Consider the following 15,174-nt stretch of genomic DNA (forward strand, 5'->3'; position numbering starts at 1 on the left):
ATAGCCCCTTCATAGAGTATCCAATCACCAAAACATCAGAGACCTGTCCTTGCACCAACTTCAGGGGTTGCCAAATACTTTGTGGCACTTGGCCCAGAAAACGAATTCCCCTTAAGATTTAGAGTTTATTTTCTCTGTTCCAACTAGTCCCAGATGAAATTGTGAAGTCAGTGAAATTTGAGGCCTCTGGTCTTCCCTTTTAGTACTTTACTGTAGTAACTCTATTGTGCCCCCTTCTTCATTCCCTCACCTTAGGGTTCCTGTGACTTCAAGCTCTTTGTTCTTTCCTTCTTATAACTTTAATTTTTAATCATAATTTTAAAAATTGAAGCCTTTCAGTTGATTTTTAAATATCAGAGCAATTTCTCATTGTATTCTCCCACCACTGCCCATAATAGAATTCTCCCTTTTAACAAACAATGGTTAAACAAAGTCAGCTCAACTCACTAAGTAACCATATCTGATAGCATATGTAACATTCTGTACCCATAGTTACTCACCTTTCTCTCCTGAGAGCAGAAGTGTGTGTTTCATCCTCTGTTCTTTGGAACCAAGATTGTTCGTTGCAATTAATTTGCATTCAGTGTTAAAATCTATTCTAAAGATTCACTTATTTATACAAAGACTAAGGTATGAAGAGGAGGTGAGGCTTAATGTTTATCTGTATTTTAACAGGCAACCAAGGAATGGGCTTCTGATTGTAAAACTTGACTGTATGCTTGGGAAGGTATTCAGGAGGCATGAGAGTTAAGATGCGTGACAGAAATCTGGGTGATTGTAGCTTTAGATTACTCAGTAATGGTCAGAGAATTTTGTTGATTTAAATGAAGCCCTTTTAGGAAGTGTTAGATTGTGAAAGAGGTTAATTTCTTTATTTAAAAAAAATGCACACAAAATCTTTTCATACTTTCTCCCCAGAGACATTTTGTAATTTGAATCCTTAGGGACCAATTTCCTGACCCTCTCTGGTACATTAAACCTGGGCATCTGTTGATACACTTAACCAAGTTTTGAAATTCTCAAGACAGGATTTAAGAGGTAAGATTGCCCACAGGTGCGGAATAATGAATTCCAGGCTGATTCCCTATTTATCAAATTAACAATCAGTCTCTTTCTAGATATGCCTAACACATGCATTAATGAGATAATTATGTATACAGCATTTTACACATTTCCTCTTAAAAACCACTTCTTTTGTGTTACTTGGCTGGAAATACCAGGAACTGTTAAATTTTCTCACATGAATAATGATTTTTATCAAGTTCCTATTCCAGGGTTGTGAAGCCTCAGGTTTCAAATAGGATTAGGCTGGCTAGAAAAGGAAGAGAGACATGTCATTGGTATGAGGGTATGATTTGGGATGAGATTCCACAACATTGGACCAACAATCTAATTCTCATTAGTAGGGAAGAAATGGTTACTTGTATGAATATGATAGGAACCTTGGAAAGGAAATGACCATCATCTCCTAGAGTTTATTATAGAGGAGAGAAAATCCAAACATAATCTGATGTGCAATCTACAGTTTAGGAAAATTAATTTCTTTTCTTTTCTTTCTTTTTTTTGGGGCAGGGCAATGAGGATTAAGTGACTTGCCCAGAGTCACACAGTTAGTAAGTGTAGTAAGTGTCAAGTGTCTGAGGCCAGATTTGAACTCAGGTCCTCCTTAACCCAGGGCCCATGCTTTATCCACTGTGCTACCTTGCTGCCCCTAGGAAAATGAATTTCAATGGGTTCAGAGGAATTTTAAATAGGATACTTTAGACTAAAATAATACAGGGGAAAGCAGCCTAGCAGGCTTGGGACATGCTTAAGAAATTCTGAAGACACAATGGGAAAGACTTTTAATGAGGAGGAAAAATGGGATTTATCTTAGGAGATAAATGTGGATGTACAGAGAACTCACCAAATAATTTAGACTTAAAAAAAATTATGAAGAACATAGAATTACAACTTTTAGACTTCCAATGAAGCCTAACATGATTCTTAATTGGCAGAGATGATGCTAAGACCATGTGGTGTACCTTTATTAGAGGCAGAGATAGAACTAGTTTCTTGGGGAATGGGGCAAGAAACTCTTTGGGAGAGATATATGAGAAAGAAAGACTGGTTCCTCAATCTGTCCTTGATTTCCAGTTAACCTTATTAGAGGTTTAGGGGACTTCCTCTTCGGTGAGATCATGTCCTCCCTCTTGGTCTGAGCTGAAATCTCATCTTGCTTGTTCTCCTGGTTCTGCTACTTCATTCTGCATCAGTTGACCCAAGTCCTCCCAGATTTCTCTGAATCCATTCCTTTAATAATTTCTTATAGCTTAATAACCCTTTTTTAAAAAATCTATGTATGCATGTGTTTATTTTTAACATTCTTTTCTTTTAAAATTTGAAGTTCCAGATTCTCTCCCTATCTTCCAAGCCTCCCTCACTCACTAAGAAGGCAAACAATATGAGAAGGTAAACAATTATACTTGTGAGATCTTGCAAAACACATTTCCATATTAAACATATCACAAAAAGGCAAAAAAAGATGAGAAAATAATACTTCAATTTGTATTCTGAATTCATTAGTCATCTCACTATGGAGGTTAATAGTATTAAAAAAAATGCAACAACCACCATGAGTCCTTTGGAATTGTCTTGGATCACTATATTGATCAGAGTTGCTAAGTCTTTCACAAGTTTCACAGATCATTGTTATAACATTGCTTACTGTGTACAATGATCTCCTAGTTATCACCTCACTTGCATCAGTTCACATAGGTCTTTCCATGTTGTTTTTTCCTTTCTGCAACCACCCCATCATAATTATTTATCATTTATATATGATGGAGCACAATCTTCCTCCATCATAATCATATGCCACAACTTGTTCAGCCATTCCCAAATTGATAAACATCACCTTGATTTCCCATTCTTGGTCAGCACAAAAAACTATTATATTTTTGTATATATAGTGTCTTTCCTTTTCCTTTGATCTCTTTGGGACACAGACCTAGTAGTTGTATTACTGGATCAAAATGTATATACAGTTTTATAGACTTTAGGCATAGTTCTAAATTGTTTTCCATAATGGACTAGATTGGTTCATTTTTAAAATAAATTTGACTCAGTTCCCTATAGATTTGAGAAAGGAGGCCTTTATCAGAGAAACTTGCTGTAAAATATTTTTATATTACTTCATTGTCTATGGTATTTTTTTAGCATATTGTAGTTTCCCTGATTATCTCTTTCAATTAGGTTTACTTTTGCTTTTTCTTTGTCTGAGACTATGGTTGTCACCCCTGCCCTCTTCACTTCAACTAAAGAATAATAGACTGTTTCAGCCCTTCATTTCAACTCTATGAGTACCTTTCTGTACAAAGTGTATCTTGTAAATAATATATTGTTGGATTATAGTTTCCAATTCATTCAGCTACTCATTTCCATTCTATTGGGAATGTGTTCTATGGGTTAGCTTGTCCCATTCATATTTAGAGTTATGATCTGTGCATTTCCCTCCATCTGTCTAACCATTGCCTCCCCCAATCCACTCTCTTCTTTGTCATCCTTCTCATATCTCTTATGACTTTTTCCTCCAATCTCTCTATTGTGTAAGGTAGATTTCTTTATTGAACTAAGTGTATATATATATATATATATTTTTTTCTTTCCTCTTTGAGTCAATTACACCAAGAGTTAGGTTCAAGCATTGCCCACCACCTTCTTTCCCCCCTCCATTATAAGAGTCTTCCTTGTGCAACTCCTTTTTGTGAGAAAATCTGACCCATTCTACATCTTTCCCCTTCTCCCAGTGCATCCTTTCTCATCCTTACACTCTTGTTTTTTGAGATCATCCCAACATAATTAACTTGCACCCATGTCTTCTGTCCATGCAGACTCCTTTTATCTGTCTTAATAATGTTCTTAGGGATTACATGTATCATCTTCCCATATAGGAATCTAAATAGTTTAACACCACTGAGTCTTTTAAAATTACTTTTTCATGTTTGCCTTTTTATACTACTCTTGAGTCCTCAGTTTGAAGGATACATTTTCTATTGAGCTCTGGTCTTTTACTCAGGAATGCCTGGAACTCCTCTATTTCATTAAATATCCATTTCTCCCCTAAAGGATTATACACAGTTTTGCTGGGTAGGTTATTCATGATTGTAATCCTACCTCCTTTGCCTTCTGGAATATTATATGCCAAGCCCTCTGATTTTTTAACATAGTAGCTGATAAACCTTGTGTGATCCTGACTATGGCTCCATGATATTTGAATTATTTCCTTTTGGCTACTTAAAGTACTTTTTTCTTGACCTGAAAGCTCTTGAATTTGGGCATAAGATTCTCAGGAGTTTTCATTTTGGGATCTCTTTTAGTAGTTGATTAGTGATGAGTTAGATTTCCATTATTTCTTGAAACATGATGTGTAGGGTCTTTTTTTGATCATGGCTTTTAGGTAGTGCAATAATTCTTGGGGGTGTTGCATGCCTTTTGGGGGGGGGGGAAGGGCAATGACAGTCAAGTGACTTGCCCAGGTTCACACAGCTAGTAAGTATCAAGTGCCTTAAGTCAGATTTTAACTCAGGCCCTCCTAAATCCAGGGCCAGTCCTTTATCCACTACACCACCTAGCTGTCCCCAGTAGTCCAATAATTCTTAACTTGGCTCTCCTTGATCTATTTTCCAGGTAATTTTTTTTTTTGATGAGACATTTCATATTTTCTTCCATTTTTTTAAACTTTGTTTTATTGTTTCTTGATGTCTCATGGAGTCATTAGCTTCCACTTGCCAAAATCTATTTTTTAGGAAATTATTTTTTTCACTGAGATTTTATACTTCTTTTTCCATTTGGTCAATTCTGCTTTTTATTGAATTCTTTTCTTCACTGAATTGGTGCACCTTCTTTTCCATTTGACCTGTTCTCCTTTTAAAGGAGTCATTTTCCTCAGTGAAATTTTGTGCCTCTTTTACCATTTGGCCAATTAAGTTCTCTCCCCCCCCCCATTTATTTAGAATTTTATATTTTTCCAAATTACACATAAAATCAAATTATAGCATTGATTTTTAAAACTTTGTATTCTAAATTCTCCTTCTCCCTTCCTCCCCATCCCTCCCTTAAGAACTCAAGCAATTCAATATAAGTTATACATGTGTAGGTGTGCAAAACATTTCCATATTAGTCAGATTGTGAAAGAAAACAGATAAGGGGGCAGCTAGGTAGTGCAATGGATAAAGCACCAGCCCTGGATTCAGGAGGACCTGAGTTTAAATCTGGCTTCAGACACTTGACACTTACTAGCTGTGTGACCCTATGCAAGTCACTTAACCCTCATTGTCCTGAAAAAAAGAAAGAAAGAAAACAGACCAAAAAAACTTTAGAAAAAGAACAAAAAAAATGATGCTTCAATCTGTATTTAGATACCATCAGTTCTTTCTCTGGAGAAGTATTGCATTTTTCACAAGTCCTTCAGAGTTTTCATAGATCATTGTATTGCTGAAAATAAGTCATTCAACACAGATCATCATCAGTTAATTTTTTAAAGTGATATTTTCTTTAATAGATTTTTTTGACTCCTTTACCAAGTTGTTAATTCTCTTTTCATGATTTTCTTCCATCACTTTTATTTCTTTTCCCAATTTGCCCTGTACTTATCTCTTTCTTTAACTCTCCCATGAATTCTTGCTGGCAGTGGGTCAATTGGCATTTTTCTTTGAGGCTTTCCTTGTAGCCCTTTTTACATTGTTGTGTTCTTCTGAGTTCATATCTTCATTTCCCCTGCCACCATAGTAACTCTTTCTGATCATGTTCTTTTGATGTTGTTTGCTGATTATTCTAGCCTATTTCTTGAATTTGAACTTCATGTTAAAATTGGCCTCTGCTCACCTGGGGGGTACATGGACACTGTGCCAAGCTTCAGGCTTTTTTGTGTTGCTGTTTTCATAACTAGCTTTGGGAGTCTGCAAGTTTTTGGTGATTCCAAGTTGGTGTTATCCTGGGAGAGGTGTGGTCACTGCTTTCCTGGTCTGTACTGTGATCTTTACTCAGGATGGACCCCTGCTCCCCTGCTGATGCAAGTACTAGTGCCTCTTGGCCATAGAACTGTAACTGGGATCCCTGCTTCCTTGCTACTGATCACACATGCTCCTTTGAAACCTTGAACTGTGACCCAGAACTGCTTATGGGCAATAGGGTTGCTAATCAGTGCCAGCTATACCTAGTGCCAGACAGGAGTCCCCTATAATCTCTCTCTGAACAGTTGTCTGACATACCCCCCACTACTGCTGCCCTTACCATCTCTGGGTTGGGAGTTCCCAAGCTGCTGCTGCTGCTGCTATACTGACTGCCTCCAAAGCCAGTACTTCTGCCTTGCTCTAGGCCTGTGCTTATCACAGTGTTATAGAACTCTCCTTCGAACCCCTTAAATTGTCCTGGACTGGAAAAATGTTTTCCACTGACCTTTTGTTGTCTCTGCCACTCCAAAACTTGGTTTGAAGAATTATTTTAAAGTTGTTTGGAGGGGAAATTGGGGGGAGTTCAGTTGAGTCCTGGCCTGTATTCTGCTGACTTAACTCTATTTTGTCCCCACACCCTGCCTTAATAATTTTAATCTATTTATTCATATAGTTTGTTCAGTCAATCCCCATATCATGTATACTCCTTTAGTTTCTACACAGAAAATGCTACTATGAATATTTTGCATGTATGTTTTTTTCTCTCTTTTATGTCTTTGCCGGTATATTCCTAGTAGTGATATTACTGAATCAAAGAGCAAATACAGTTTAGTGACTTTTTGGTAAAATTACAAATTGTTTTACAAATTGGCTAGATCAATTCATAGCTCCAACTATAGTGCATAAGTTTGCTTGTATTCCAACAACTACTATAACAATTCTTATTTTACTTTTTTTCTCATTTTTGCCAATCTGATGAGGCAGGACCTCAGAGTTTTTTTTTTTTAAATTTGGATTTTCTCTTACTACTGCTTTAGAGCATTTTAATATGGTTGTTAATATTTAACTCTTCTTTTAAGAAGTCTGAAATATATCTATTCATATACTTTGACTATTTGTCTATTTGTGAATGTCTCTTGTTCCCCCATTTGTATCAGTTCCTTATAAATCTTGGATATCATAACTTCATTAAAGAAACTAGCTGCTAAGATGTTTCCTAAGTTAATTGTTTCTTCTCCAGTGGTAACTATTTTTTTTTGGTTGTTTTTTCAGGGCAATAGGGGTTAAGTGACTTGCCCAGGGTCACACAGCTAGTAAGTGTGAAGTGTCTGAGACTGGATTTGAACTCAGGTCCTCCTGATTTGAATGATAGCTATTATTTTTTTGTGAAAATCTTATTCTATTTTATCTCCTATCATCTTCTCCATCCTTTGCTCAGGTACTCTTTGCCTATCCATTTATGTGAACAATATCTCTTTCTTTGCCTCTCCGATTTGTTTACAATGTGATTTTTTAAAAAATCTAGATCATGGGGGCAGCTAGGTGGCACAGTGGATAAAGCACTGGCCCTGGAGACAGGAGTACCTGAGTTCAAATCCAGCCTCAGACACTTAACACTTACTAGCTGTGTGACCCTGGGCAACTCACTTAACTCCAATTGCCTCACTAAAAAAAAAAATCTGGATCATGAATTCATTTGGAGCTTATTGTTGTATATAGTGTAGGATATTGATCTAAATCTTATTTCTCTCAGCTTGCTTTCCATTTTCCCCAACAGTCTTTGTTCAACAATAAATATTTATCCCACTAGCTAGTCTTTTGGTTTAGCAAATATCATGCTACTACATTCAATTGTTTCTAGGTCCTGTGTGCCTTTTTGTTCTATTGATCAGGTTCTCTATCATCTAACCAATAATAAATAGCTTTCAGTATTACTGTTGTGTAGTACAGATTGAGATGTGGTACTACCAGCTCCCCCCACTCTTTGTTTCCCATTATTATTATTATTATTATTTGTCAGGGCAATGGGGGTTAAGTGACTTGCCCAGGGTCACACAGCTAGTAAGTGTCAAGTGTCTGAGGCCAGATTTGAACTCAGGTCCTCCTGAATACAGAGCCAGTGCTTTATCCACTGTGCCACCTAGCTGCCCCCCATTATTTTAATTGAGATTCTTGACCTTTTGGTAATATAGAAAAATATAGAAATATAGAAATATAATATAGAAAAATTAATTCTGTAAAGTAACCTCTTGGTTGGTTGATTGGCAAGACATTAATTCTGCAATTCAATGTATGTAGTATTACCATTTTATAATATTGGCATTGCCCAATCATGGACAATAAATATCTCTACAATTACCTATGTCTGTATTTTAGTAAAGAGACTAGTAGTTGAATTCATCTTATATTTATGTCTGTAGACAGACTCAAAGACATTTTATACTTCTGTAGTTATTTTGAATGGAATTTCTTTTTTATGTTTTGTTGGATATAATGCTAATATTAAAAAAGATTTTGATGTATTTATTTTATATCCTGCTACTTTACTTTAGTTATTAATTGGTTTAATTTTTTATCTGACTCTCCAGTGTTCTCCATGAGTAAGAGTGGGGAGTTGAGTATGACGCCAAAATTGTCAGCCTGTGTGACTTGAAGCATAGTGATGACCTCAGAAGTAATTAGGAACTTTGAAAGTGTATCCTGTGGGACTTCTGGAGTGGAGCCAATATGGTGGAGGAAAGGCAGTGAGCTCTCAAACTCACTACAGGATTGCTCCAAAAAACATCCAAATAATGCCATAGGACAATTCCTGGAGCAGCAAAATCCACAGAAGTATGTGCTGAGATAATTTTCCAACCAAGGATGGAATGGAAGGGCAGAAGGAAGGAGCTGCTATGCTGAGACAGGAATGGAGTCCAACCCCACAGTCACCCTGACACAGATCCAGTCCCAGGAAGGCCTCACCAGAAAAGTAGACCCCCAGAGCCTCTGAATCAACTGAAGCACCAATGTCATCTGGAACTAAGTTCACAGTCTGGTGAGAGGGCTGAGCCCTTGGCAGGGGGGAGACTACAGGGGTCTATGCTGGTGCTGAGGAAGAACTTGGGTTTTTCACCCCTGCTGGGAACCAGGAGGTAAGCTTGAGTAGCAGTGGTCCAGGTGGGGGAGGGGCACAGGCTCATCAGAGCTAGCAACCACAACACACAAAGCTAGTTGATTAGCAAGTTGGTCTGGATCATCTGCAGACCAGAGAACAGCCCCGATGAGTGAAGAACCTGATCCTCCTTAAATCATACCACCTGGGACTTCTGAAGCTTGGGATACTGCAGCCTGGAAACAGGAGCTAAAAGTCAAGTAAAAGAAAGGAGAGATGAGCAGACAGAGAAAGGTGAGAACCATAGAAAGTTTCTTTAGTGACAAGGAAGATCAAGGTGCACCCTCAGAGGAAGATGTCAATGTCAGGGCCCCTATATCTAAAGCTTCCAAGAAAAATATGAATTGGTCTCAGGCCATAGAGGCGCTCAAAAAGGACTTTGAAGATAAAGTTAGAGAGGTAGAGGAAAAAATAGAAAGAAAAATGAGGGTGATGCAGGAAAGACATGAGAAAAAAGTCAACAGCTTGAAAAGCCAAATGGAAAAGCTCTCTGATGAAAATAATTGCCTAAGAATTAGGATTGAACAAATGGAAGCCAGTGACTTTATGAGAAACCAAGACAGAATAAAGCAAATTAAAATGAATAAAAAAATAGAGGGCAATGTGAAATATCTTCTGGGAAAAACTTCTGATCTGGAAAATAGAGCCAGGAGAGATAATTTGAAAATTATTGGTCTACCTGAAAACCATGATTAAGGAAAGAGCTTAGACATCATCTTCCAAGAAATTGTCAGTGAAAATTGCCAGAAGCAGAAGCTAAAATAGCGATTGAAAGAATCCAGCAATAACCTCCTGAAAGAGATCCAAAAAGGAAAAATCCCAGGAATATTATAGCCAAATTCCAGAACTCCCTGGTCAAGGAGAAAATATTGCAAGCTGCCAAAAAGAAAGAATTCAATTACTGTGGAACCTCAGTCAGGATAGCACATTAAAGGACCTGAGGGCATGGAATATGATATTCCAGAGGGCAAAGGAATTGGGATTACGAACAAGAATCACATATCCAGAAAAACTGACTATAATTTTTAGAAGAAAAAATGGGACTTCAATAAAAAAGAGGACTTTCAGGTATTCATGATGAAAAGACCTGAACTGGGAAATTTAACGTTCAAATACAAGACCCTAGAAAACCATAAAAAATTGGAGTTGGGAGACATACCTGGGGTTGTGCAGTGGGTGACTGTCCTGTGTCTGAGGCCAAGTTTTGGCTGGGGTCCCCCTGGGTCCAGGGTGGATGCTTTGTCCACTCTCTCACCTAGCTAACCCATGATGACATCTTTAGGATAAAATTTAGGGGTGAGAGGAATGCACTTGTGGAGGGGGATGGACAGAGGTAGCATGGGGTGAAATCCCACATGAAAAAAAACAACAGGAAAGGGCTTATGTAGTGGGGAGGATCAGGGCAGTAAATGAACTTTACACTCATCAGAATAGGCTCAAAGACCTTAATCTCATCAGAATTGGCTCAAGGAGGGAGTTACATACACACTCAATTGGGTGGAGTAATCTATCTAGCCCTGCAGGAAAATAGGAGGGGAAGGGGATAAAGAGAGAGGGGCAAAGGAAAGGAGGGCAGATTGGAGGAGGGAACAGACAGAAGCAAATCCCTTTTGAAGAAGGATAGGGTGAAAGAAGATAGATTATAGAGTAAATATCATGGGTAAGGGAATAGGATGGAGGGAAACAGTTAACAAGAGTAATCATGAAAAAGAGAAAAGGGAGAAAAATTGTACAAAAAATATTTATAGCAACTCTTTGTGGTGGCTAAGAATTGGGAATCAAGGTAATGTCTATCAATTGAGGAGTTACTGAAGAAGGTGTGGTATATGATTGTAGTGGGATGGTATTGTGCTATAGGAAATGACAAACAGGATGATCCCAGAAAAACCTGGAAAGATTCATATGAACTGATATGTAGTGAAATGGGCAGAACTGGGAAGACATTGTTCATAGTGACAGCAGTATTGTTCTATGAGCAATTGTGAATGACAACTATTCTCAGCAATACAATGATCCAAGACAATCCCATGGGACTAATGATGAAGCATACTATCCACTCCCATAGAAAGAACTGATAAAAAGAACACTTGTGGATTGACCATATATATCCTATACCAGATTGGTTACTGTCTTCTGGAGGAGGGAGGAAAGGGAGGGAGGGAGAAAAATTTGGAACTCTAAATCTTATGAAAATGAATGTTGAAAACTACCCTTACATTTAACTGGAAAAAATAAAATAAATGTTTGTTGCACAAAAAAAAGAAGAAGAATGAAAAGAAAAAGAAAAAAATAATAGGAACTTCAATAGAAGGGCATGTTTGGGGAAAAAATGACTTCTGGTATGGACATGCAGCACTGGATCATCTAGCTTGAAATGTCAAAAAGACATTTGATGGTGTAGAAATCATAATTTAGAACAGAAACCAGGGCTGGATGTGTAAATAAAATCACCAAGCATGACTTTTCGACTATATAGATATGGAAATAATTCTATGACAGTAATAGGACAATATGTTGTGATAAAATTATGGAATTTGGCAGATGCCTAGGGGTCCCACCTGATTGATTTAGTATTGTTTGAATTGGGTGAGAATGAGAAACTGACTAAGTACCTACTTGGGGATGATTAGATAAATAGATCTACAAATTAGATTTACGGATTCGCCAAACTGTAAGGGCCAAATTTATTATGGGGAGAGTTAATTGGGTGGCTCGCTGTAATATTTGGGTTCAGAAAATAATGAGAGACCTCTAGGTCCAAAGTTTCCTCCTTTCCAAACTGCCTTTTTTAGTTATTTCTCCCAGGCTAATAAGAAAGGAGATTAACAGCCTCTTTTCCACAAACAAACCAGGTTTTATTAATGGGAATAAAATTTACAACAAAGTTGAAGTTTATAAAGCCAGGGACAAGGAAATAGGGGAAGAGAAAATGAATAAGCTCCCTAACTTTATCAAAGACTGACTCAAACCCCAAACTTGCTTCCTGCTCAGTTAGCTCAAAGAGCTGGCTTCAATTCCACTCACCACCTGGGGTCCCTAATTTCAATGGGAGTCAGCTGTTCAGTCCCTCTCTGGTACACTTCCCTGCTCACCAGAAGGAAAAAAAAGTTCCTCAGCACGAGCATTCCCCTTTTTACCTTTTCTTTTCTCCCTCCCCCAAAGGGGAGGTCCTTCAAACTGGATGGCTGAGAGTGGTCCCCTAGTGATGTCAGTAGTACACTAACACATCACTCAGGGCAGGCCAGGTGTGGCCTATATATAATCATCCCCAAGTAGGTACTTAGTTGGTTTCTCATTCTCACCCAATTCAAACAATACTAAATCAATTAGGTGAGCCCCCTGGGTGTCTGCCAAATTCCATTATTTTATCACATTCTCTCTTTTGTTCTTTGCTTCATCGAGAAACATGGGGTGTTTCCTTGATGAAACAATGTCAGGAACCTACAATTTCATTGGTGTGAGAATTTGCCATACCAATGAAGATCACAATCCCATTTGTAACTTATTCAATTTAATTCAAGAAATATGTATTAAGCACCTACCAAGTGCCATGTATTGTGCTAGGTGAGCAGAATATAAAGATGAAGCAAGACACAGACCTTGCCTTCAAGGGTTTGAAAATCTAATAGGGGGAGTGAGATGGTACATAGATAGTTATAATATAAGCTATAATATAGGTTTACAGGAGAAGTTTAAACTAAAGAGCATGAGAGATTCAAGGAAGGAATGATTACTTCTAGTTGGAAGGGAATCAGGAAAGACTGAAGGTGTCAGAGAGACCATTCTAAGAAGGAGAACGGATTTACATCAATTCTTGGAAGAGGCAAAGGGAAGAACAGTCTAGTTTGGCCATAAAGTTAAAGTCAGTTGGAGGCAGTTTATTGGGGACCTTAAATACCAGACTAAGGAACTTCTATTTTATTCAGTAATCAAGTAAAAGCCATTGGATATTTTTGAGCTGAATATTAATGTGGTGAGATCTATGCATTAATAAGATATCCTGGCAGTCACATGAAGAATAGATTGAAGAAGAGAAAGAGAAAGATATAGAAACTAGTTAGACAAAGGAAGTGTTTGTATGTGTTTGGGAGGAATGCAAGAGGTTTTTCTACAGAGAACTGACAGGATTTGGCACCTGATTGAGAGTGAAAGAAAAGTCAATGATTTGAAACATACTATTTATGTCTATAAAACAAATGGAATGTCCATCTAATTTGCAGGTGACATGAAACTGGGAGTGATAGTTAATGTATTAGGTGACAGAATTGAACTCCCAAAAGATCGTGACAGGTTGAAAGAATGCAAGGATGTTAATAAAATAAAACTTATAGCAATGAGGTTCCTTCCATCTCTAAATATGTGATCCTGGCTAAAAAGCAGTATCAGCGAGAGAATACCTTGGGCTTGTAGTGGACTGAAAACTCAATATGAGTCAAAAAAATCTTATTTGATCTTTTTTTTTTAAAGGGACCAATGGTTTTATTAGTATAGAGAGCTCCCAGTGATCAGCTTCTTATAACAATTCATATTGGCACTTGTTCCGCAACATATAATCATAAAGAGTTGACTGAAGGCACTGAGAGGTTAAGTGATTTGTCAAATATCATACAGCCAGTATGAATCAAAGGCAAGATTTGAACCCCAAGTCTTCCAAAGCCAACTCTCTAAACAATATGCTATACAACCCTTCAATGTGAACTTATATTGTATTAATAGAAGCACTTTACCTTCCTAAGCCCCAGTCCCTTAATCCAATAAAATTTAAGTTTCCTGAGGGCAGGGACAGTTTTTGTCTTTATAACATCAGCACACAATAGATATTTAATAGGAGACATTAAATTGAATCAAATTGAATCTTCAAAATGGGGATATTAATATTTGTATTATTTCTCCATCTCCTCCCCACCTGAACCTTGGCCTTCACCTTTGGAAATCATCCTCATTTCTAATAGGTTAATGTTTACCATATGTTTCCAGAACCAGGCCACCAGGCCTTTATCTCAATTCCCAGTCACTAGCTCCAAACCATGCTGTAATTTCTCATACTCCTTTTTGTGTTGTCTTCCCCAATTAGAATGCAAATTCCTTGAGGGAAGGGACTAGCTTGTTTGCTTATATTTGTATCACTAGGATTTATCACAGTGCCTCATACACACTAGGTGCTTAATAAATGTTTGCTCTATCTACCTACCTACCTCACAGGTGTATTAGGAGGAAAACATTTTGTTAACTATGAAATGTTATAAAAATATGGGCTATTATGAGAGTATAATCAACTTTCTCAGAGAGAAGTATTGCCCTCTTTCTCTGGAGTCAGGACTTGTCTCCATTAAAGTCTGTTACTCCTTAGCAATCTTAGTTGGAGGGTGCACATCCCTTATACAGAGCATAGATAGAAATGAAAAAACTTTTGAATAGTGATTTATGTTGCTTTCATGACAGAAAGATAGCATTTGAGCTCCTTGAGGCCAGGCACAGTTTCATCTATGTCTTTGTGTTTAGCATAGAACCTGGCAAATGGGCTCCAGATGTTGGCTGATTTGTGTGCCAAATCCATTAAATCATGATGACATTTTCATGAACTCTTTTCTTTTGACACTACATTTCAGGCACTCTGTAGTCTGTGGAGATGCATTTTAAGTATATTATTATGGTCAGTAGGTAAGGCCATAATGAGGAATTTTGTCAGGTCAAGTCAAGAAGTATTTATTAAGCACCTACTAAGTACCAGGGATTATGATAATATGTTTAAAAGTTACAAATTAATATATATATATGCTTTTTATTAATATATTAAGTAATAAGATAATACATTTAAATATTGAAAAGTTAAAGTTAAATTTTACTTTTTAAAAGCATATCATTGCTAAAAAACAACCCCAACAACAACAACAAAACCCCACATCATTGCAAAGGCTGTTATTGCCTACAGGAATAATTGAACAAGATATTAAATTTCAGTTTGAGGTTAGTGAAAATAAAGAGATATAGATATTTGTATATATGTATATATGCATGTATATACTCACACATATATAAATAAATAAAACATACATTTGTGTGTGTATATATATATATATGTGTGTG

Source organism: Dromiciops gliroides, chromosome 5 (genome assembly GCF_019393635.1).
Source record: "Dromiciops gliroides isolate mDroGli1 chromosome 5, mDroGli1.pri, whole genome shotgun sequence".
Classification (NCBI taxonomy): domain Eukaryota; kingdom Metazoa; phylum Chordata; class Mammalia; order Microbiotheria; family Microbiotheriidae; genus Dromiciops; species Dromiciops gliroides.